General features: G+C 36.2%; 1 pseudogene; it reads left to right on the top strand.

Moving 5' to 3' along the window:
- The first annotated feature begins 17,876 nt into the window (after positions 1-17,876).
- On the top strand, positions 17,877-19,708 carry LOC129084008 (abl interactor 2-like; annotated as a pseudogene).
- The last annotated feature ends 6,714 nt before the right edge of the window (positions 19,709-26,422 follow it).

The raw sequence follows: 26,422 nt of genomic DNA on the forward strand, positions 1-26,422 counted from the left end.
TGGAAATAATGCTGTAATAAACACAGGAGTGCATATATTCTTTTTAATTAGTGTTTTGAGTTTCTTCAGAAATCTTTCCAGAAGTGGAATTGACAGGTCAAAAAGCATTGCTATTTTTAATTTTTTGAGGTAACTCTATAAAGCTTTCTACAGCGGCTGCACCAATCTGCATTCCCACCAACAGTATATGAGGGTTCCCTTTTCCCCGCATCCTCACCAGTGCGTGTTACTTGCTGATTTATTCATCATAGCCATTCTGGCAAGTGTTAGGTGATATCTTATTGTGGTTTTAATTGGCATTCCTCTGATGGTTGGTGACATTGATCATCTTTTCATATGCCTATTGGCCATCTGCATGTCATCTTTGGAGAAATGTCTCTTCAAGTCCTTGTCCATTTTTGATTGGAATTTTTTTCTTTTTGTTTTGAGTTGTATAAGTTTTTTTATAAATTTTGTATATAACCCTTTATCAGATGTATCATTAGCAAATATGTTCTTTCACTCAGTGGGTTGTCTTTTCATTTTATCGATGGCTTCTGTTGTGCAAAAACTTTTTAGTTTGGTGTAATCCCATTTGTTTATTTTATTTTTCCCTTGCCCAAGGATATATATCAGAAAAAAATGTTATTATGAGAAATGCCCAAAATTTTACTGCTTATGTTTTCTTCTAGAATTTTTATGGTTTTGAGTCTAATATTTAAGTATTTAACTTATTTTGAGTTTATTCTTGTATATGGTGTATGAAGGTGGTTGAGTTTCATCTTTTTGTACGTATCTGTTCAATATTCCCAGTACCATCTATTGAATCAACTATCTTTATCCCATTTTATGTTTTTGCCTCCTTTGTCAAATATTAATCGACTATAAAAGTAAGCATTAATTTCTGGACTCTGTATTCTGTTTCATTGATCTTTATCTGTTTTTATGTCAGTATCATGCTCTTTTAATTACTGTAGCTTTGTAGGATAGTTTGATATCAGGTATTGTGATTACTCCAACTTTGTTCTTCTCTCTCAAGATTACTGTGGATTTCAAGGTCTTTTCTGATTCCATATAAATTTCTGGAATATTTATTCTAGTTCTTTGAAATACACCATTGGTATATTGATGGGAATTGTATTGAATCTATAGATTGTTTTGGGTAGTATGGACATTTTAATGATGTTAATTCTTCCTATCCACTAACACAGTATGTGCTTTCACTTATTTGTATCTTCAACTTCTTTCTTCAGTGCTTTATAGTTTTCTTACAAATCCTTGCAGGTCTTTTACATACTTGGTTAAATTTACTCCTACGTATTTTTTTTATTTTTTTTAACTCCCACCTGAGAATATGTTCATTGATTTGAGAGAGAGTAAGGGGAAGAGAGAGAGAGAGAGATTTCTACAGGACAGTGAAATATCAATTGGTTGCTCTTTTTTTGGGATTGAATCTACAGCCTAGGTAAGTGCATTGACCCTAGGTATAGACCCCTAGGTATGTGAACCCACAACCTTCTGGTTCACAGGATGATACTCCAATGAACTGAGCCACCTAGCCTGGGCAGTATTTCACTTTTTTTAATGCAACTTTAAATGGCATTGCTTTCATAATTTCCCTTTCTGATAGTTTATTATTGGTATATAATAATGCAACTGATTTATTGATACTTATTTTGTATCTTATTACTTTACTGAATTTATTTATCAGTTCTAGTAGTGTTTTGCTGGAATCTTTAGGGTTCTCTATATATTGTATCATGTCATCTGCAAATAATGACAGTTTTACTTCTTCCTTTCCAATTTGGATGCCTTTTTTCTTCTTCTTGTCTGATTGTTGTGGCTAGGCCTTCCAGCACTATGTTTAATAAGAGAGGTGGAAGTGGGCACTCCTATCTTGTACCTGACCTTCAGGGAAACACATCGAGTATATTGTTGCCTATGGGTTTGTCATATACAGCCTTCATTATTTTGATATATGTTCCCTCTATTCCCACTTTGCTGAAAGTTTTTATCATAAATGAGTGTTTGGTTTTTAACAAATGCTTTTTCTGAGTCTATTGATATGATCATGTGGTTTTTATCCTTCATTTTGTTCATGTGGGGTATCACATAACAAAAGCCACTTTTATTGCTCTCATCATTTAGGAATTTCCAAGAATCTTAAGAGCTCTGTGCCAAAAATTATTGAAAAAGAAATACATATTTCTTATTATAAGTCACAATATCATAAACCTCTCAAACAGTATTGATTAATAAGTCAGTTTGATTAATTTGTCAATAAGTACTATGAACTTCTAAGTCTTTGTATTTTTTTAAAACGGAAGTTTTATTTCTTTTATTTTTTTATTTTATTTTAATTTATTTTTTCAAATACATTTGTCTCTGCCTACCCCCCACCACTTTCCTTTGCCCCCTCCTTCCTTCCCTCCCTCAGCTCTTCCCCTTTGGTTTTGTCCATGAGTCCTTGCTATATGTTCCTTGACTTTTTAAAACTAACAGTTCTTTAAAAAAAATCTATCTGTAAGGAATAATAGAAAAATAAATATTTATGTAAGAGGTTATTCACCACAATATCATTTTTTATTTTGAAGTATGTTAAATGCATAAAATTAAAAAAAAAAACTTTTTAATAGGTATTAAATTTTTGTTATATTTTCTAAAGGACTTTGTTTTATTTTAATGAATAAAATATTGAATATAAATAGAGCTCCCCATTTTTTCCTTCCTTATTTCCCCAAAGGTACCACAATTCCAAGGTTGCTGGTCATCATACACACACATGTATAAGCTTTCTTCATACATATGTACTCAATAATATTGGCTCAGAGTCTACTGTTAAAGCCAGGGCTTGTTTCAAGTGTCTGAGATAAACCAGTAAACAAAGAAACCACAATCCTTGCTCTAATGGAGCTTACTTTCTGAGGGAAACAGAAAACAAACAATACACTTTTTTAAAAACATATACAGTAGTATTTTATAAGGTCATGGATAAAAATAGAGCCAGAGGGGAAGGCATTAAATGGCTGCAAAGCTGGTTATAGAAAATAGTGTGTTTTGAGTTAGGCTTATCGAGAAGATGCCATTTCAAAAAGACTAAGGGAGGTGAGCCATGTGTATATAAAGGGAAAGAATGTTGCACAGAAAGGAAATAGCCAGAGCAAAGGCCCTAAAGCAGGAACATACCTGGTATGTTCATGAAATGAGGGGCTTAGTGTCACTGCAGCATAGGGAGCAGTAAGTAGGTCAGGGTGCTGGAGGGAGACAGACTGCAAGGTCTTTAGCCTCATAAGATACTTGTCTGTTAATGGAATAAAAACCCATTAGAAGGTTTTGAGCTGAGAAGCAATGTGACCTGGCCTACATTTAAAAAGGATCTATCGATCTGGCATCTGCACTGACAATGAAGAGACAGGGTGGAAGCGAAGGTGCTGGGCAGGAGGCTGGACTAGTCATCCAAAGGAGACGTGACAGTGGACAGCGCAGGGAGGTAGCAGTGAAGGTGCTGCATGCGGTCAGACGCTGCGTGTATTTTACAGGCACAGCCAGTACAATTTTCTGTAAAAACTGAATATGGGTTGTACACGAACAACTGGAAGGATGGACTAGTCATTAATTCATATAGAAATGACGGTGGGAAATAGATATCTTGAAGAGAAATGAGAAACATTTTTGAATGTCAAGTTTGAGATGCCTCGGATATCTGAACTATCTAGTAGGAAGAAGGCATACAAGTCTTGAGATCAATAGAGATGTCTGAGCTGGAAATATCCATTTGAGAGCCACCATCAGCATGGAGATGGCATTTAAAGCATGGAATTGGAAGAGAACAAAAGTAGTGAGTCAGACATGGCAAGGAAGAAAACCGGAGATCGAGGCCTAAAGGACTCCAGTATCGAGAGGCCAGAGAGTGAAGAAGGAACTGCACTGACATATGAGGAGTAAGAGGAAAGACAAGAGGGTTTCGTGGCTTGGAAGTGAGGTGAAGAAAGTATAACAAGGAGAGAGAATGATCACGTGGAAACCAACCATTGGATCCAGCAGCTGGGAGGTCACCGGTTGCCTTGAACAAAGCTGTTAGGGGGAAAGGGGACACTGGGAACCAGGTTGCAGAGAACAGGAGGAGAGAATTGGACACATATATGGAATTTGCTGAAAGGGGGAACAGAAAATTGATATATCAGCAAGCAGTGGACAAAAGTGGGGTGAAGAGATTATTTTTAATAATGGAAGTAGTTCAGGAGAGCAGGGAAAATTGATGATGAATAAAAGAAAGGGAAGAATTACTGAAGCAAAGTCCTTGAGTAGGAAATAGGGCCAGAATCAGGTGTCCAAATGGAAGGACTGGGCTTAGATAAAACATGGATATTTCATCTCTAGCACCCGTCCATCAGTCTGGAAGGTATTCAGTGGGTAGCTATGCTGCTGGGATATTCACAAACAATATATAGTATACTCATGGTTAAATTTTTTATAAATGATACACTATGAATCTTTTTATCATTTTTTAATCCTGTTCTTAAGTGTTGGAGTTTAATCCGCATTGACTCAGTATAGGCCTGGTTTGTTCAGTCTCTACTCACTTGCTGTACTACTGTGTGCTATACTTAGTGTGCAAGTCCATGTATTTTCCCATGGTATAAATAAGACTTAATGTATTTTATAATATCCTAGTGACAGAACAATTTGCTATATTGTAAATAATGGAGAAATGTGCACTTCTGCTTCCACAACATTTTGGCAAGAGTTTCTCTTAGGCATGTAACTAAAATCACATTGCAAGGCTGTAAGATATGCACACCTCCTACTCTATTACATATTACTGATTTGCTACTAAAATATAAATTGGAGCCAATTTATAGAGCAAATAATTCTGAGCTATGGAAGTTTCCTACAACAAAAAAATTAAAGTTTTACATATTAATAGGATATAACAATTATAAATTTTTTTAGATAACAATTAGGAGAAATGTTTATTATATAACTTTATATTTAAAAAGAAGAGAAAATATCATTATAATTTATATTGTTAAAACAAATTATTTTACTTTTAATAATTAAATTACTTTTTAAAGGTTCTTTTGCATAGAAAAATGACCAAAAGTAAATAGTCAATCATTATTTTAATAGTCATCATCCTGGGTGATTAGATAATGCATAGCAATTTTTTCTTAGTTTTACTTTTCTTTGTAATCTAAATTTTCTTCACAAATGTATATTCCTGTAAATAAACTAAAATGTTAATATTGTTATTAAAATAATGTCACAATAGATATTATAATCTTTAAAAACAAAAAATATGTAAACTTAGACTAATGATCGGGCAACTTTCAATGACAGTTCTTCTTGATAAGTCCCTTTGGTCCCGTCACCCACCTGCTTCCACCGCCTTGGGGTGCCCTACCGCGCCGTGAGGGTGCAGCACTGCCTGTCAGCCTCAACATTTTGCAACATAGGAGAATACCATCCACATTACATCTAATATTAAAAATGCAGTTTTCTCCTCCAGGATATAAAAGCCATCTACCTCAACATACTTCTACTGTATTCAGCTACTAATTCTTTCTTCAGTGTCTCCCCACCATGACAAAATTCAGGTAGCACAAATTAAGTCACCTTGTTTAATACTTCAGTAGTTCACTAGAAAATGGAAACTGTCCAAATACAGCTGATTCAAGTGGACTTTGTGAAGATCCTTGGTGCTAATGCTGCCCATTCGACATTATAAGTGTCCTTTCTTCAAAATCAAAGTAATAGGGTTTTCATTCTGTGCTTAACAACAGGATAACACCTAAATATGGAATGAGACCAGGAATATTTCAAGTATATTTTAGCTGTTTGAATATCTTTATTCAGAAATATTTTATCTTTTAGTTCTTTATGGAAATATCATACAAACTCACCATCTTCACAAACACACACACAAGTATAAACTACTTATATCTCAATTCTGTTTTTGATTCATAGAATTTAAACTATTTTTAAATCATCTTTAGTTTCTCTGGCAATTTTCTCCCTTTACCTTTATTTCCCAACTTCCGTAAGATAATAAAAAGAAACCTTTTTATAGAGACATTTACATACCATCTTGAAGTGAACAAGAAAGCCACAAAGTCTATTTCCATTAGTGCAAGAAACAAAGAAGGGCTTTCAACCCAGAAATGTCAGGCACCATTACTTTCTGTATGGTATGAAAATGCTACATCTGTTGATGTCAAAGACAGCAATATGTCTATCTACATATGAACCTTGATGATGGTGGTATGCTTCAACAGGCTCCTGGCAGGCCACAGACAGTAATTGTTTTCATAAATGGCCAGCATAAAAACAAGTGCAAGATGGACGTTTTGCAACAAAAATCACCTAAACTGACTTTTAAAAATTTGCAGCTGAGCTTGCATTTATCACTGGAACATTTTTCAAAGAGCCAGTGATAAGTACAGATTATCTTAATTTTAGTAATGGCAAATTGCATGATTATGGATTTCATTGCAGGTGTGTGTGATAAAATATACATTTTGTGTAGCACAATAAAAATGCCCAGATATAAGTATAAATCCTTATTGGCTATCATAACAGGAAATCTCTTTATAAAGATAAAACTATATAAATGCGAATCAACAAAAAATACACGCTAAAAAATTTAAAGGTCATATTTTAAGTTCCCTTTCAAACAGTCTGTTTGTGATTTCAGCTTCTGCCCAAAATGTCTACTACATATGCAGCATATTAGTTATATCTGAAAGAAGGACAAACATAAATAAGGGGTTATTTTTTAATCCTCACCCAAGGATATGTTTATTGATTTGAGAGAGAGAGAGAGAGAGAGAGAAATACAGATGTGAGAGATAAATACCAATCGGTTGTCTCCTGTACTTGACCAGACTGGGGATTGAACACGCAACCTAGTAATGTGCCTTGACCAGGAATTGAAACTGCAGCCTTTTGGTACATGGTATAATGCTCCAACCAACTGTCCCATACGTTCAGAGCCATAAATAAGGTTGTTTTTAAGCACCTTAATAAGCACAATTAAACAATTTAAGCACTGGAAACCTGAGAAGAGAAACTTACCTTTGGGTTTTCCAAGGTTTCTAAATGAGTATGAAAAATATTGCCCAGTCTCTGTGCAGAAATAAAATGCGATCTTATTTCAAAGACCCAAATCTTAAGCCTTGGTCAATTTTAATCTCAGCCAACAAAACAGTGCCAACTCTGACTATCTGAGAGAAGAGAATATGGATAGGACTGGGTCTCAAGGGCAGCTGGAACCAGGAGCTAGTTCAAGTTCAAGTTCAGGACTGTGACTCTGCTTTTTTTCTGTTGATAACTCATTATCTCTTATGTGGTCCTACCTGATCCATAGACACATTGATGTCAATAACTACTGTTCTTTTATTAGATCCAATTTAAAAAATGGGGGAAGATTCTGATATAGGTCAGTTTGAGTCATATATGCCTAATTCAAAACCAATGCCTGCAGCTGTGAGATTAGGTACCATGGCTGTCCCAACTTGAGAACCGTTGCCAACTCCTCACCCAGGGACTGGTTGGGAAGAAAACATGGTACAAAAAAGATGGTGGCATCCACTAAATCCCATAGTAAAGAACTGATGAGAAGGCACTTTCCTATGAGAGGGTAAATGGGGTGTTGGCAGACATAATATTTCAATAGACAAATACCTTCTTGCCAACTTTAACTTATCAAAATAAATGTCCATATAATATGATGAATTATATTTCCTTCTAATTAGTCAAGCTTTTACAAGAGTAATGAAATTTTTAAATATCTAAAATTCATTGAACACAAATTAGTCTTGCCTATGCAACTCACAAAACCAGTTTTCATAGAGCCCAATTTAAACTGATTCAGATCATAATTATCTGGTCTAGAAAAATATAAATCTCACATCTTCCCTGCTCCTTAATCTTATTTACTTCAATTTTCTTCTTTATCAATCTATTTCAACAAATCTCATTCTCACAGTTACCTTGAAAATATAAAAATCATAGATGCATTAGATACTCTGTATGATATTTCATGGACGTTACCAATAAATGTGTTTATTTTGAAAAGAGTAAACTGCCTATGATTTCAGGGATGTTTACTCCCATTTGTTGCAAACACATTTGATGAATATAATTGTCACCATGACCATAAGTGATATCACAAAAAGATGGTTTATATCTGTGAAAATTCGTCCTCTTCACCTGAATTATGGATTCTTCATTTTAAATATACTCTAGACTGAAAATTCTTGCAAAACAGTTGTGACCAAAAAGTCAATAGGTCTTATTATTTTGCAGGTGAGGAAGATGGTGACAGAAAAATAAGTTTGCTTAGAAAAAAAAGAAATATGGTATTGATGGACACTGCTAAATAAAAGGGTTAAATTCAGTGTTTGTTTAGGAGCTTGTGCAGTCCTCAACCAGAAAGACTCAGAACTAGCAAGTGTTGTTTAAATACTTTCCTAAAACAAATAAAAGAGAAAACAAGAAAGCCACATTTTACTTCGCAGCTGCTTTTTTGTTTGCTTACTGTAACAAGGGAGTTTTTTAAATTATTGTTTTGAATGGGAAGTGCTCATTTGCGCACATCTCTAATCTTAATTTTCTGATTTTCTCAGAGATGAGTAGAGCTAGTTTGGAACATCTGTGAACACAGAGGGAGTAGTAACCTCACTCTCAACATCATGGGCCAACTTTCCTCCCATTACAAACCTATCTCAGAATCAAGGTCATACAGGAAACCCAGCAGGTGTGACTCTTCCTCTGTGATCAACTCACTTTGTTTTTATATTTTTTGCTCTCCTGGACACTGTATAATTAGCTTCCCTAATGGTTCTAAAACTGCTATGTAAATATATTTAATGAGCTTCTATCCATGTTGATAGAGAGGAAATATGATGACTATCAGACTTTGCTCCTAAGAAATGCACCAATACTCACAGGTCATTGGTAAAAATATCAACCTACTGCACTGCAGATTCCAAGCCAGTTTTTACCATACTCCCCTGCAAAGAAGTAGCAGCTAGCTGTAGCAGGCATTCCTGAGAAGTTCAAGGTCATTTTTTATGCTCTGTAAAGACTATGATACAGTGTGACCATGGCTCTACCCCTTCATGCTCCTGCTGAAAGTGGAACCAGCTGGATAAGACCAAACCAAACCTTTAGTTCAACCAGCAAGCATTTATTAACAGTCTCCCATCTGATTCAAAGCAAAGGCCAAAGTCTTTACAGGAACTTAGAAACACCCCCGGATCTTTCCTCCACTGCACTCTCCTCTGGGTACAATGATGTCCCTTCTATTTGTCTGACACACCTTGCATGCTTCCTTGTAAGAATCCTGACATACAGGGTTCCTTACCCTTGAAAAGCTTTTCCTCCAGATATCCAAATGGTTTGACCTTTTCTTCCTTCCTTTGATCTTTACTCAAGTACAGCATCAGAGAACTCTTCCCTGGCTACATTTTCAAAGTTGCAGCACTCTTATGCATTTCCTAATTCTTCTTTTCTACATTTTCTTTTTTTCTTAGCACTTCTAAATCATTCTCTTACATAATGTATATTTCAGCCATGATGGTCTGTCTCCATCATTAGACAATGAGCTTTAGGCAGCTGGAGATTTTAGTTTGCTTTGTTCACAATCAGCTGCTAAAAGAGTGTCTAGTAGATAGTCACTCAATATTTTTGAGTTAATCAATTAAATATGTTTTTGCATAACAACTCTATAAGGTATTATTTCTTCATGCCAATGAATAAAAGAGGCTCAGAGATTAATCTCCCTAAGGTTCCAGAATACATAAATGGAAAGGTTCCCCATTCCCATGCAGATTGCCAGTCTGGGATTCATCCCTCTCTGACACAGACACCTGAGAAGTTTAGTCCAAACAAGAAATATAGTTCAAGATCAGGTGGCGTTAAGACAGATATTAGAAGTGGATATTAGGTGTAGCCTCCGTGCCCTAAGGAGTAGGTGGGCCCCGGAAGGAGGCAGGTGGTACACATCATATGATAAAGTGGCTAAAAAAATGTTTCAGGTTGTTGTCCTACAAATTAAAAATACTTTTAAAATTATAAATATGCCCTTATTTAACTGATTAGTAATTATCTATCTACAACCTAGGAATGTTCTCATGGAAAAGAAAGTGCTTTCCTCTCATCTATTTTGTGTAGTATTAACTTCACAGTGGTATGAAATGAATGCTTTTTGAGTGACATACTGGTTGGATTAGCATTCTTATGATTGCTGGTATGTAACTCCTTTTTGAGTTTTATGCCAGTTTAATAGTTCTATGTGGCAGGATGGGGGACAGAGAAATCTGAAACGAATAAAATGTTAATTTCATACATATGGCAAGTTTTTAAATTTAATATTCTTTTCTACACAACAGATTCATGTCGACACAAATCAGGCTTTAATCACATTCTTATTGTGTATCTAATGCACTCCACTCAAACAGGTAGGCCACAGTTTTTTAGTAAAGCAAGCTTATTTGGTTTAACAAAACCAACCTGCTTTTCCTACTCCCTAGATTCTTCTCCCTGATTTATACTTTTCAGGCTTTATGAGTCAAGACTCTTTTGCGTGAAAACTGCAAGAAATCCAATCAAAGGAGCTTGGGCAAAAAAGGGATTTATTAGCAGACGAGTGGTAATTTAAAAAACCAAAGTATGGCTAGACCTCAGGGTGCAACTAAAAAGAGAAATATGCACTTTGCAAGGCTGTCCATCTCCCGTCTATGCTTCTTTCTACCTGAAGATGTTCTTCTCTCGGACCAGCTTATTCCATATATTGAACATACAGCCACCAGCTACTTCTATACCTAATATCTCACAGGTTCGCCACCATCTGGAGACTCTATCTCTTCCCTGGTTTATGTTTGCAAAACTTCCAGGAAACAATTCTGATTGGGCTGCTTTGGAAGCCCACTCCTGCATCTCAGCCATCTGTGGCCAGGTTGGAGTCGATAATAAAATGGCCCCACCCGCCATTCAGACACCATGACTGGGGAGTGAAAAGGAGACTTTCCAAGAGGAGGTGGCAGTGCTGTTACCACTGGGAGAGCGAGGGGAGGCAGGGAAGCTTTCTGGGTGACAAAACAATTGATATTGGCCACACAGACCTGCCTTTCCAAGAGCTGTCATGTACTATGTGCTCTCTCTTATTAAAATATCCCTCCAAATTTCCTACAGTCCACCAGTACATTTCCATGAAGTGACTAGAAAAAGGGTTGTTCGGAGCCCAAGGCATAGCTCATTGACATCAATAAACTGAGTTACTATGAAGATTTTTGAACAACTGGTGTTTAAGTATGTCAATTTTACTTAAACTCTTTTAGTCTATTTTGTCAACCCTTGGCACAAGTTAACTATAATGTAGTATACATCACTGAGTCTACACTTCTTGATGAAACAAGCTTTTTTCATAAATAGTTCCCTGAGATGTTTATATGTACATACTCATTTATGATCTGTGTTCCTCTGTACACACTAAAAACAGACCCAGTAGGTCTCCTAATGCCTCACAGTGCAGGATGCCAGTACCTTTGGGTCATGCATTAATTTCTCTGGTATACCTGCTATAGGTTGTCAGTCACTAGTGTTGAGTTTAATAATTATCACATCTTTGGAACATCATAAACCTATAAAGATTGGTTCTTACCTTAGCATCATCTTCCTTTATGACTTATGTGGACAATATTTGACATAAGAAAATTGGAAAAAATGTGCAAAATTGTATTTATTTCTTACCCTCAATAAGTCCTAAAGGAAACTACATTCATATATACTTATACATACACATACACACACATACACACACACACACACACACATACAGAAAAACATAACTACCTCTCTCTGTGCTTCATAATAACTACATTAAGGAATTTCAGATTAGCTTAGAAAAAAATCACTATTTCTAAACAGAAGCTTTAAGAACTTTTTTCAGATTAAAAAAAGTCTATGAACATTGTCAGCTTCTGATAAAGCTGGTGTTGATTCTATTCAGCAATGTGATTCACCTTATCCCAGTACATATGAGAAAAATCAGAGCCCAACAATAGCCACAGATTTATAGAGGATGGTATAACGCACCAGCTGAAAAATTGCACTTTCTGTGCTACAAATGACTACTCTTAAAAATACAGTAAATTTCCAAATAATAGCTACAGAACAAAGCAAAGCAAATTCCATCTGTTAATCAATATCTAAAGAATGCATTCCATTTCCATCTCAACCAGAGAAATCCCTCCATTAAAAGCACAGACACAGCCGGAGTCGTTGGTGAGCCCATCCTCATTACCTGTTATTCATTAACCTCCAGATGTGACACATTGCTAAAAATTGTACAAAAGTAAGTCTGACACTGTTTCCACACCATGGGCTCACAATCAAAAAGAAACAATGAGGAGATATTCAGTAAGACCACAAAAAAAAAAAAAAAAAAAAAACCCACAGTAAAGAAATGGCACAGGGAGAACAGAAATTCAAAAAGGAAATCTATAGCATGAAGGAAAGGGACATTAAAATTTGAATTCCTATTTGGGGTTAAATTCACCATCAAATATTAGAAAACATCTCAAATGTTTTGGGACATATAATATCCTAGTAGACCAGAAAGAAAGTGAGGAAAATAAAAGGAACTACATATAAATCCCTTCAAGTCAAAGGCAATGGTTTATTCCTCTTTTTATTCCTCACAATCCCTAACAAAAAAGTTGGAACACAAAACACATAGTAGGCTCACAATAATTATTAAGTAAAAGAATTAATGAAATCGTTCTCTAATACAGTGTAGCTTACAGACTTGTGAAGCACACTAGGCCAGCCAGGTGGTCTGCACACAGAGGTTTAGTGTCAAGTTCACAAGTGCTGGATAATATTACTCACGAGAGGCAAATGGCTTATGAGTAAAAATTCTAGAAGAAAACATAAGAAAACAGATTATTGACATTGGTCTTGACAATGATTCCTTTCATAAAACACCAAAACCACAGGCAACAAAAGCTAAAATAAGCAAGCAAGACTACCTCAAGTTAATGAGCTTCTGCATAGCAAAGGAAGTAATCAATAAATTGAAAAAGTAACCTATAGAGTGGCAAAAATATTTTCAAACCACATATCAAGTAAGCGATTAATGTACAAAATATATTTTAAAAACTCATACAAATCAATTCAGAAAAGCAAATAATTCAATTTAAAAATGAACAAAGGAACTGAATAAACATTATCAAAGAGGACACACAAATAGCTAATAGGACAGGAAAAGATGCTCAACATCACTAATCATCAGGGAAATGCAAATAAAAACCACAATGAGATATCACCTCACACTTGTTAGGATGGCTATTATCAAAAGTATAAAATATAATTGCTGGTGAGGATGTGGAGAAAAGGGAAACTTTATACCTTATAAGTGGAAATGTTAATTGGTACAGTCATTATAGTGATTCCTCAAAAAATTAAAAATTAAACTATCATATGATTCAACAATCCCACTCCTGGGTATATATCCAAAAGAACTAGTGTCTGTATCTCATGTTCAGAGCAGCATTATTCATTGCAGATATGTATCAATCACAAAGTTTATTCTTATATTATTATTTATTAATTATTATATTATTTTTCCTGTGAACAACTATAAACTTACTGTTGCTTCACTATATATATGTGTGTGTATATATATATATGAATGTTATCTAGCCATAACAGAAAAGAAAATCCTGCCAGTTGCAACAGAATGGATAGACTATGAGGACTTTATGCTAAACGCGATAGCTAGACAGAGAAAGGCAAATACTCTATGGTATTACTTATGCATGTAACCATTTTTTAAAGCATATTTTATAGAAACAGAGAATAGATTGGTGGTTATTAAGGGCTGGGGTAGGAACAAATGGATGATGTGGATTAAAAAATATAAATTTCCTGTTAGAAGAAGAAACAGGTTCTGAGTATCTGATATACAGCATCATAACTTTACAAGAAAAAAATTTAACCATGAGAGGTGATGGACATGTTCATTATCTTGCTCTTGGTGATTATCCCACTATCTGTATGTACAGCAAGTCATCACATTGTATACATTAAATATATAATTATATATGTCAATTATTCCTCGATATAACTTAAAAAATAAACTAAACACTCAGAGAAATTCAGCAATAAAGAGATTTAAATATTACCAATCCTATTTTTCTCAACTCATATAACCTCAGAATTTCTCTGTTTTCTTTTGTTTCTGTTCTTTTTGTTTGTTTGTTTAATTTAACACTTCTTGAGAGTCAATGACTATTTATCTATTCCAAGGCACAGAGTTTGAGAAATACTGCACTAAAACGTCATGGTAGAGAAATATAAGAAAACTTTTTTTAAAATATTAGCTCCAAGAGTTCAGGGATTTTGTCTGTTTGACTTAATGGTTGTATCTCCTCCAGAGCCTAAGAGAATGACCAGACACTGAGAGTGCTCAGTAAATACTTGATGAATGAATGAATGAATGGAGAGAAAAGGAAAAAATACTGAGATCATTCATTTAACTCATGAATCCTGCTTCTATTAGCCAAGATAAGGGAGACGGTATATCCAGTATTTGACAGGTTCAGATTGAAACAGATGTGGGAAAATTCAGGTGGAAATTTCCAGTTGGCTAGATGGGATTCAATCAAACGCAAGATCTGGGATGGAGCTAATGGTTTAGGAGTCATCAATGTAAACTTAGTGTCCAAAGCTTCAGGATAGATGAGATCACTGAGAAGAAAAGAGAAATACAGCAGAGACATGCTTGAAGAAAACTTAGTTAGATGGTAGAGAGTGCTTAATGTCATAGGAAGGAATCCACCCATTGTCTTCCAATTTTTTGTCCTGCCTCTAGCTTCCATATGCCCTTCTGCTCCTTGCACTGTTTTCCTTAGCTCATAAAATGGCACAAAACCACCCTGCCCCATAGTGCAGCAACCTGAGAATCATTCTCACTCATAGGGTTCCCTCATCAGCACTTCCAGACTCCAGCCAGAAATCTTTTTGACACTGAATGAATAGCACCACTAGATAGACTAAGTAATACCAATGACAAGATTATTCTGCATTTGCCTAACACTCCACAGCACATTTTTAAATATACTACCTATTTAATTCTCACAACAACCCTGTAACTTATATCATCATCTCCCAAATAAGAAACCTGAAGATATGTAACTTTATTCAGGTCACACATAACCAATAAGAAGACCTAGGAATAAAAACAAAAGGACAGTTTGTTGTCTCTTTCCGAATTAATGAACAGATATCTATTCAGCACTTCTATCATAGAAACCAAAGAAATGAAAGACGTTTAATCAAATTAAAGAAATGTAAAGCTTAACAAACTTCAAATGCTGTGGATAGACCTGAAGATTATTATGTTCAATGAAGTAAGCCAAAATACCATATGATCTCACTTACATGTGAAATCTAATGAACAAAATAAATTGACATGGAAGCAGAGTCATGGACACATGGAACAGGCTAACAGCTGTGAGAGGGGAGGGAGGAGAGAGGACTGTATGAAAGAAGGTGAAGAGATTAGCCTTCATTTATTAACATTTATGCATTACCCAGAAATACAGACAATAGTGTGGTGATGGCCAGAGGAAAGGGAGAGCTGGGTTTGGCTGGAGGTGGGCAAACGGGGGAGTGAGTAGGGGGTAGAAATGAGGACATCTGTAATAGTGTCAACAATAAAAATAAACAAAAAAAATAAAGTATATGGAAAAAAACTTCAAATGCTATACCCCTAAAAATATCAACCAACTTGAAGATAAGGCAAATAAAGGTGATCGTTTACTAGTATGGTAGACCACTGCCTTGCCAAAGTTTTAATAGGGGACGGGCAAAGTCAGAATATTTATGAGGTTTGGGAATCTAGTTTAAGACAGATCTTTCAGTGTGGGAGCATGATGGGGATTATGTTAGGATCATGATATAATAGTTTAGGATGTGTGGACCAAGCAAGGAGAGGAGGTTGATGCACAAGTAAAGGAGTCTCGGGGAGTAAGCAGTCGTTTGAGGCTATCTATTCAATAGTGGAACAATGTGATTTTCATTTAAATGGAGTTTGCCACAAAGTTCCAGGTGTGAACAATAAAGTTACTTTTATCTTCCTGGGCAAGAGTTTCCTAGGATATAAAGTCATATTGATGAAAACAGTAGAATAATAAAGTTCCATTGGTAAAGAAAGCCCAATCGTAGCATTATGTCAATATTGATTGCAAGCTTTAAGAGTATAGATGGCTTTGGTTCTCACTGCCAAAGCTGTATTGCATAATGCCAAGACAATTTCTTTGGAGTGATGTAGGCTTAGGTCTGGAAAAACACTCGACACATATTAGCTCTGTGGGCTCAGCCAAGTTACTTAATCTCTTTGAATATCACCACCATACAATCAAATCTTTTTTAAGATGGTATTTTTTTTTAATGCAATCCATCAGAGCTCAAGAAATGAAGAAAATAACAAAAACTAGGAGTATTTAGAGGCAAAGGTAAAATACTGAAGTAGATCAATTGTACACTTTGATGAAGAAACCATGATAAAGGAAAGTATCTTTACTGATATGCTACAAACCTCCTGGATATCCATGCTTTAATTTTTGTTCCATTTGAGTACCATTTTTGATAGAACTGGATGAGAAATAATCCTTTAACTCTCACCAAGAGAAAGGAGGGAAGGGATGAAGGAATCCATCACAATTTATGGATAGACAATTTTTACTCCTCATATTAAGAATAATATTTCTTAATAAAATATTGGAGTAAATCATACTCATAATAAGTACCATTTCAGTTTCTGTTAGTGTACTGACCCTCTAAACTCTTAAAATGTCAGCTAGCCCCAGGCATTCAAGAATATGTACTAACTCCATCTCCTTTAATATGTTAATTAAGGAAAACCAAAATTTCCTTATTCATAAGTACAGATTTTCTTATTACTTTAACTGTGGAAAATACACAGCAGATCAAATATAAATCCATGGTCATCAGCTGAAGCGTGAGACACTTAGAAATATAAAATGACCAACTTAATTAAAAGTGTGCAAGAAGATAAATGAGAAGACATTTCCTTTTTAAGTGACAAATGGCATAAAGAAAAATATAAGGAAGTTAGTTCTTTGATCATTGAAAAGATATAATTTGACACACATACAAAAAAAAATGAACCAAAACATTCTGTCATTTTTTTTGGAGAGGAAAGAAAAAACAATAAATAAAGCAGTTTTGCACTGGGTGGTAGCCTATCACCAGATCTGAATCAGAAAGCAATTGGGAAATAGAAAATAAAGCTCTAGAACCATTGAGAAAACTAAAAGATCAGACACAGAGAATCACTGGGTTGACCTGGGCAAAGGTCACATACTTTTCCATAAAAATAAAGTTCCTAAAGTGGGAGCAAATTTTAATTGAAACAGTGCACGAAGAACCAGATAAACATTACAGAACTCAGGAGCCAAACATTTCCCTAAAGGAAATGGAGTTGAAAATCACTGCTTTAATGAAACATGAAGAGCTGATGTTTGGAAAATATGTCTAAGAAGCTTTGTTATTTAAAAAAAATTAAGACTGTTTAGTAAAATAAAAATATCAGTCTACCAGAAAGAAATATTCCCTGAATAACTAAGATATGTTTTTTATGGCAATCAAGTGTAGATTAAGCTTAAAGAGGAAGAACTGAACATGTGAAATACCAATATGAATAAAGTGTTTTAAAAATTAAGTTTCAAGGGACCTAAGAGTGTTATCTCACTTTACACACTGGGCTGTTTAAAAGGAAATACAAGCAGTTTCTACCAGTCTCCCTGGCACTGGGGCACCACTACCTCTGTGGTCTGAATGAGGAAGACAAGAATGTGAAGGTGGAAGAGCTGCAGGTGTTGCTGGAGGAGGAAATCCAGAGCAGGGGAGGGCACTGGGCCCTCTTCGACAGTTACACGAGTCTGGAATAGGTGGCCAATTACTGTATAAACAACTAGAACCAGTCAGCAGATAAGCAGTGGGCCCTGGAAGGAACCAAAGCCTACACGACCCAATCCTTTGCAAGTGTTGCCTATCTGATAAATACCTTGGCCAACAATGTACTACAGATGCTGGGTATCCAGACACCCCAGCTACAAAGATTAGAATCATCAATCAATCGTATTTCACAAATTGTTGATATTCATAAAAAGAAAGTTGCAAGAAGAGAAATTGGTATGTTGACAACTGATAAAAACACTTCAAGGACAGATAAGATTATTGCTCCCACCGACCTTGAACGATGGGCTCATTATATCAGAAAACCTATTGACTGTACAATTCTAGATAATATTGGACATGGAGTAAATGTGAGTACCCAGGATATGAAGATTGGTGGGCTGCTGCATATAACGCCTCCAACTCAGAACACCTCCCATTCCCCTTATGTCAGGAAAAAGGACATTTGGGTGGCACACTCCCTATCATGCCCAGAAGCCAGTGCATCCTCCAGGGCTACCAAATATTAGTACCTAGACCAACCAGTGATATGGCTCCCTCATAGAAGAGCCCTGTGAGGGCAGCTTCTGTGAATCAAATATATCTAACTTATGTTACCGTTGACAGTCGGAGCACTGGGAAGTCTTCCTCATTGGCTAAATGATAGCAGGGGTAGGTTCTTACCCTGAGCACTGCCAAAAGTTAGAAATAAAAATGGATAGGGGCCAAGTGGGTGTGAAAGCTAGAAAGATGAATGGTTAGGGTTTGGCAAAATCTAGAAAAATAGTTGAGTTAGGAAAAAAGCCCTCCCCTTCTTAACGGTGTAAGAACTGAGGCTTGAGCAGAAAGATGAGATGGTCTCTCAGACAGGAGTCCACCATTCTCCCAGGTTGTATGGCATCTGAATAAACCTCTTTCCTTCTGCATCAGCACCTGCCTGATTTTTGGTTTGGTCTTTGAGTTTGGAGTTTGGTTTTGGTTTAGTTTTTGAGGCGGCAAGCAGCCAAACAAAAAAAAGACCTCTGGTTTTTTTGTTTGGTGTAGTGGAAGAACCCACCCACATAGTCAGAGCAGTAGTCAGAGAACAGTGAAGTAGGAGTGTAGGAGTTCCTATGCTGTTCCTACTCTCTCTTCTCCCAGTATCTTTCCAGGTCACACTGTTCAGGTTGACAGCATGAATAGATCTACCTCTCATCATACTCCCCGAACAGTAGCGGGCATGTTGCCCTATAGATGCCCTCCTTCTATAACTTTGCAAACAAGCCTTCAGAATCAGATGAATGGAGAACCTTTTTACAGCCAGAATCCAATACCTCTTGCTCTTCTTCCCCTCTCCATCCTACAGGTAACTCTCAGTTATCTTTAATAGGATTTGTGGCCAGAGTCCAAGAAAATATTTCAGATACACCACTACCACCACTACCTGTGGAAGAACCAGTCTTTGATGAATTCCCTCCTCCACTTTCTTTCCCAGATTACAAGGAGGAGGAGGCAGCCATGGTTGAGTATAGTGATCCTAATGCTGAGAGGATCTGCAATCGGCTCCAAGGTCTTATTTGGAAATGTTATGGCAATTTACAATTAAACAAAAGATGACAAAGATGAGCTGTCTTTTCAGGAGAGAGCCATTATTTATGTCATCAAGAAGAACAGTGATGGTGGGTACGTGGGAGTTATGAATGGAGTAACTGGGCTCTTGCCTGGACATTATGTTCAGTCTATCAGACATTATTCTGAGTAAAGCTCAGCAGGGCTGTTTTCCTCACAGGAAGAGTCAGGACTTCCCAGATTATCACAAGGCCCTGGGATCCCCCTCCAGCAAAGTGAATGAAGTACACAAGTGATAAAAACTGCTTATGGTTTTTTTTTCAGTTTATCCCCCAGTATTACAATAAAAAAGGAAGCTGAATGTGAACAAATGGATCTTTCTGTCATTATTTGTACTATGCTGAGCTGTCTGGGTTGAAATAAAGTGACTACTTCTGAAAAGAGAGTAGCATAGAATAACATAAAATAAAATACAATCATTTTTCCCTACAAAATTATCCTCATCTAGGTCCAGCCCTATATTAGCAGAATTGCTGTCTATCCATGTGATCTGGTCCAAAGAAATATCAAAATCCACCTGGCAAAATGCAGCCTTATTCACCTCTCATCACCTCACTGCCCTATTGTTTCTGGTCAACAACTATTTCCCTGAGGTTCAATGCATAAATTCATTGACTTTATGGCTTTAGGGGGATATCTAAGATCATCTTATGCATATAATTCTAGCAAAATGGCTGAATAAAGAAACAGAGGAATGTTGAAAGTAAGACCAATTACCTCATTATGTAGTAGCTCCCAATAACAGTGGTTAAAGATTTGAGAATTTTATAACTTGGGATAAAATATTCCATCCTTTTCTGTCCTTGCCATGCTGCTAGTCACTCACACGCTAGCAATCTCTTCTCTGCTAGGTAACCATGTCACATTCTCTCCTCTTCCTCAAATCTCCAATACAGAACATGTTTCAGAGAATTTCTAGGTTTGTTAAATGGTTGTGGTCAGATGCTAATGTGATGAAAAATATCTTTCCAGGCAAATTTACACAAATCTATTTGACTACCACCATTATGTCATCAGAGAATGGTAATGTTTTACAGTCCCCTGGAGAGAGTGATTTTCAAGAACTCGATGGCTGTTATTGAGGAGGTACAGTCTTCACAGTGGTTTTTACAAATGTACCACTTCACGTGGCCTACCTAGAAATGGTCTGAAGGTCCAGCTCATCACAGGCTGACAGCAGGGAACATGGGGGTAGACAGACAGCGATCTCAGACATCTCTGTAAACACACTTGAAAGCTCGGGTCACCTCTTAGGATATCATTATAGTACATTTACTTCAACATAAGAATCATCTGAGAATCAGTTGTAGTAAATCAAATAGGTACTATCAAATTTGTAGGGACTCCTAATATTAGATAAATCTCCAAATCTTTAATTAGAGCAAAGTAAGGATTATTTAAAATTGCCATTTCTTTGGCAAATTTTTTAAATTAAAGGCAAATGCAAGAATATAACATATACATACATACAACAAAGAATTCATTCTGAAAATTATGTGCATAGAAAGTGAAACTGTGTCTGATGTACACAGCAAAAGTGAAATCTTATAAATTAATTTCTAAATTATAACGTGGAAAAATGAATGGGACAGGCAGAGGATTATTTCCTAGCAAGTTAAATGTACAAATATCAGGAATAAATGAAGATAGGAATGGAAATATTGTACATAAGTACATGCAATAAAGCCATACCAAAAAAAATAGCTTTAGGAAAATCAAGTCGCATGGTTATAAAATAGAATTCTACTGTTAAGGAAAAAGTTCTGCCCTAAGTTGTCAGCAATAAATTCAAAGAGAAGCAGAAGAAATCCAACTGGAAGTATCTAAAGCCAGATCTCTGAGAAAGGTAGATGATTTTGTTTTCAATTAAAATATTTAATATTAAAAAATATTTAATATTTCTTGACTAGTCCCAATTTTAGGCACTCTGAAAGAAATAAAGGGGGTGCCATTTTAATGTGCAGGCTCCCAACCGTCAAGGGCTTTATCCACATGGAAATACTTAAAATCTCTGCAACAGGAGATGGAATTGGCTTTGCTTCTTTTCACCTTTATTTCTAATTTATTCTCAAGCTGCTCTTTTCTCCCATACTGAGAAATTTTTAGGGGGGAAAATGACAATGTTAGCAGGTCAATATTCCAAATATCTCATCTTTTATACTTTTTATAACACAATCAGTATGTACTGGCCAACAATACACAAACCTTTTTTTTTTTATAAGAACCTGTACTGTAAGCCTCCAGGAACTGCCTTGGTATTGCAGTCAGCACCATGTGCATGTTATGACAACAGAGACAGAGTCAAAGTTAGACAGTGTGTGTACCTCACATTCCACACAGCCTACCATGTACCTTTTCTGGGGGAATGTCAGCAACTAATACACACTAAGTGGCTTATGTATCCTGAAATTAAGGTAAATAATTACAAGTTTTGTGCTTTTACTTTTTCTTTGGTATTGTCTTCGTTAGGTTGGAAGTCAGAGAAAAATATAAAACTTAAAGGCAAGAATAGCAAAGTTGACACTGAGAAACCACGGGCCAATTGAATACTTGATGGAATCAGGATATTAACATAGAGCCCCCTGTATGGTTGCTGTGAAAGCAAGAAATTAGAGTGAAAAACAAATAGAGAAAACTTTCAATTGCTGTTCTTATTCACCTCCACTAGGGTGAATCAGGTGAATTAGGTAAATGGAACATTGCTTCCCTCTGCCTCTGGAAAGAGCCTTCTGGGACCCAAAAAAGAAAGAGAGACCCTTGGAGAAGCTGATGATTTGTATAACTTATAGCAAGTGCCAGCATCTCAGCCCAGACAGTAACTTCCTAGACTTTTTTGGATGAATTTCACTGAGCAGGAAACCAATAACAAGAAATGAGGGCAACTTTAGTCAATGAGAGGGACCTAGAGGCTGAAGCCTTAGCCTTTCACTGAAGGGATGCTGGAGCAACGGCCAATTCAGATGGGAAGCAATTCACCCAACCAAGATGAAAACAAGTGAGTAAACAACACACATTAAGATCATTTTTGTAATAGACTGATAAGCACCCATGAGAGAATTTATACCATTGTGAGAAGCAACAAAGAAATTCTTTCCATAAGTAAATAAGGAATAGTACGAGATACTACCCACAACATTAGCAAGAGAAAAATAACATGTGACCAGATAAGAGGCAATAATATTAATATCATCTGAGACTTAGGAGATAATTAGCCTATCTTGTTAACTCTCTCCACACCAAGACAAAAGATAAATAGCAGTTCTCGCCAGTCCTTACCCATGGAAGATGCTCTCCAAGACCATCCAAGTGGATGCCTGAAACCGCCGATAGTACCAAACCTGATACATACTGTTTCTTTCTATATTTATATACCTATGATTATGTTTAACATATAAATTAGACACAGTAAGAGATTAAGAGCAACTAATAAGATAGAAAAATTATAACAATATACTACAATAAAAGTTATGAGAATGTACTCTCTCTTTCCCTTCCCCTCCTTCCCTCCCCCCTCCTCAGTGATTTTCATATTTTTCAGCCCGAACCTATTCCTAAATCTGTGTAATCATTTCTTTCTTGCAGTGAGTACCTTGGTGTCTCTCATTCAGGAGGTCCCTTGCTGAACTCTTCTGCAGGCTCAATGTTTTCTGGTGAACACATGCCATGAATTGAAACATGTCTTCTGTTCATGTCTTCCACCCACAGATTTAATGTCTTCTCCACCTAAACTGAGCCCTTACACCTTATACTACACTATGACTCTAACTTCGGTAGTTTGATGTGCAACCGTAAAACGAGCGTGGATTTCCTCTTCCTTCTTCACAATTTCATGAATACATTGTTACCGTAGATCTTAGCAACTTCAGCACATAATTTTTTTCCTTCCTTATTGAGAACTTTCACATTTTCACTTAAAGGAAGCAATTTACAGCTTCTTTTGGGCATATCTGAGTTGCCAGCATCACTGCTCTTGACCTTCGGGGTCATAATTATGTAAAATAAGGGTGACTTGAGCACAAGCACTGTGGCATCACCACGTCCATCTGTCAGCTGAGAGGGCTCCTGGGTGACTGGCTTGAGGGAGCTTCTACAGGGTGGAGAGGCTGGGCAAAGGGATGATTCACACCCAGGGCAGCAGGGAGCAAGATACCGGGAGATTTCACCAGGCTGCTCATAAGGATGCACAACTTAAAATTTATAAATTGTTTATTTCTGAAATTGTCTGTGTATTATTTTGGATGATGACTGAACCCAGGTAACTGAAAATGAGATAAGTAAAACCACAAATAAAGCAAGACTGCTGCAATTAAAAGTTGGCATGAGCTGAAGGATAGTTTTTCAAACTTCACTCATTTGTTATTACTGTTCATCCCTCTCAACCTTGCTCTTTAAACTAAATCCTGGAAGAAATATATTATTCCCTCTTAATTCTTTCAAATTTTAACTTGCATCAGATTAAAAAAATCTATTGTCAAATGTGATGACGTTCTAGAAAATCAGCCAGTCTTAGACAGATACTTCTGAAGATGACATAAGCCAACTGAGTCTCTGGATTATCGTGGATGTAACATGATGATGATCTTTCATTTGCTCACTCATTCATTTACTCAACAGCATACATTTATTGCATACTCATGGCTGGCTAGCAGAAACTGAAAAGTAGGAATATGAAGATAATATATGTAAAATCCTTTGAAAAGTATAAAATGCCATAGAAATAACAAAGATGATGATGATGATGATGATGATGATGCAGCAATCATAACCTATTGGGGAAAAGGCAGCATAGTCTCTTTAAATAGAGGAAAATCATATCTGTCTATTAAGTACAGAACAAGGATCATTTATTCTCATTACTTATTTAGATTTTCAAATAGCTAATGAAAAGCTTCTGTAAAAAGTCATTTTTTTCCTGGTTCAAATCAGTGAACATAAGGTTATGGGGAATGCTTTGTTTGAGTGAGAAGCAGGTAAAAAAATTAAAAAGACATTTCCTGGTACAGAAAAGCATTAATTAAAATCATCATATGGAAGAGTTTTATAGATCACCCAGAATATTTCAGAGTGAACTTCTGTTTGCAGACAACTCTCAACTCCCGGCAGCTAAATAAGAACCTAGTTGGTGTCAGTTGGATCTGTGAGGCTGTGGCATGAAAATTAACCAATCAGTCTAATTATCAGGAATGAAAGGGAATGTGCAAGGTGAAAATCGTGAACAATAGTTTGGGGAGGATGGGTTCCAGTGGAAAAAAGACAGAAAAAACCTGTTGTGACATTATTGTCGTTGCCCATTTGTACATGAACTTGGTCAGGGCTGGTCAGACTGTCCTTTCTTCAACTGGGTTATGCACATTGTTGTTTTGACAGATGTTGTCAACATGCTTTAAAATGTTTTTGGTTTGCCATCAAAGGAAAGGTTATTGTGACTCGGAAAGATAAGGAAACAAAAGAGGGGTGTTGGGTATGATATTAGTGGAAGAAAGATATCTTGTTGGAGGAATGACTACAATGTTTTCTTTGAAAAATAACCACTAAATGCATTTTGCAACATAAGATGCTCACAAGTGGTGAAAGCTGGGATATGTTTTGTTATTGAGGGACATGCAAAAAGCTGGCTTATCACACACCATAGAATGCTAGTGAGGGCAGCAAATATTACACAATTCCTTCAAACACAAGGAACAAATTTGAATGCAAAAATAGGCTAAGGAGGCCTAATTTTGCATTCTCCAGATTTATTAATAAGACATTGACTCATTTTTTTTAATTGCCAGCTCTTTTGCTCTCTTGGGAAAATAATGGTGTGTCTTATAATCACAGTGTATTAGATCTAATAAATACAGCTGGTGGATATTTGTGGAGACAGCATGTGAAAAATGCTGCAAATGTGCCGAGAAAAGGTCAAAGCAGGTGGCCGGAGGTTGCAGAGGATGAACAAGTAAAGGTGGGGATGTGTATCTAGCCATGCAGGGCCACATGGGAAGTTTGTTCCAAGAGCAAACAATGGGATGTTTTTGGGGGGCTGGGGGGGATCTTTACTAGGGTAAAAATAGAGGGGATAGACTGATATTTTTGAAGCTCACTCTGGCTGCAGTGTGGAGAAATGATGCTAAGTGGACCCACAGAGAATGCCTCACATGCTAGACAGAGTCAGTTATGGAGTCCCAAGCCAAAGACAGGAGAGCTACAACACAGGAGGGGACAGTGAGAAGAGAAATAGATACTGTCAGGAGATATTTAAAAGTATTTTAAGAGTATAATCCTATTAAAGTCTAGAGATAAATTCAAATTTAGGCAAGTCTCAATCAATCAGCAAATTATATAGGAGGGGAAGGATAGTAGAAATCTACACATTGCTCAACCATTTAGTAACTCAGAGACCAAAATTACTAAAAATTAATTAAGGGGAAAATCCCCTTCTCTCAAAAAAAAAAAGAAAAAGAAGCAATGTCCTTTCCTACCAAATTTTCATATAAGCAGAAGCATTACTTGATCTGATTTTTATTTTATTTTTATTTCACCTATTCATTATCTGACAGAGATGATAAACAACAATGAATAATTACATGTTCAAAAGGCAAGCCGAGAAAGGAGGATGAGGAATAAAAAGTCTGTGTAATCTCAAAAGTAGATAATATTTAAATAATTGTGTTTCACTAGAATAATAGCTTAATTCCTGTCCATAACAGAACACTGATAAATGTTTGCTTGAAAAGAGCTGAGGATATTATTGAGTTGCATGGTTATTAAGTTAATATTAATAATAGAATAGAAAGTTCATATGAAATATATAACTCAAAAATATATTACATTGAAGAAAGTAAGACCTGTTACTTTGACATGTGCT

This window comes from Pteronotus mesoamericanus, unplaced genomic scaffold (genome assembly GCF_021234165.1).
Source record: "Pteronotus mesoamericanus isolate MK-2021 breed Mesoamerican mustached bat unplaced genomic scaffold, CSHL_Meso_final scaffold_174, whole genome shotgun sequence".
NCBI lineage: Eukaryota > Metazoa > Chordata > Mammalia > Chiroptera > Mormoopidae > Pteronotus > Pteronotus mesoamericanus.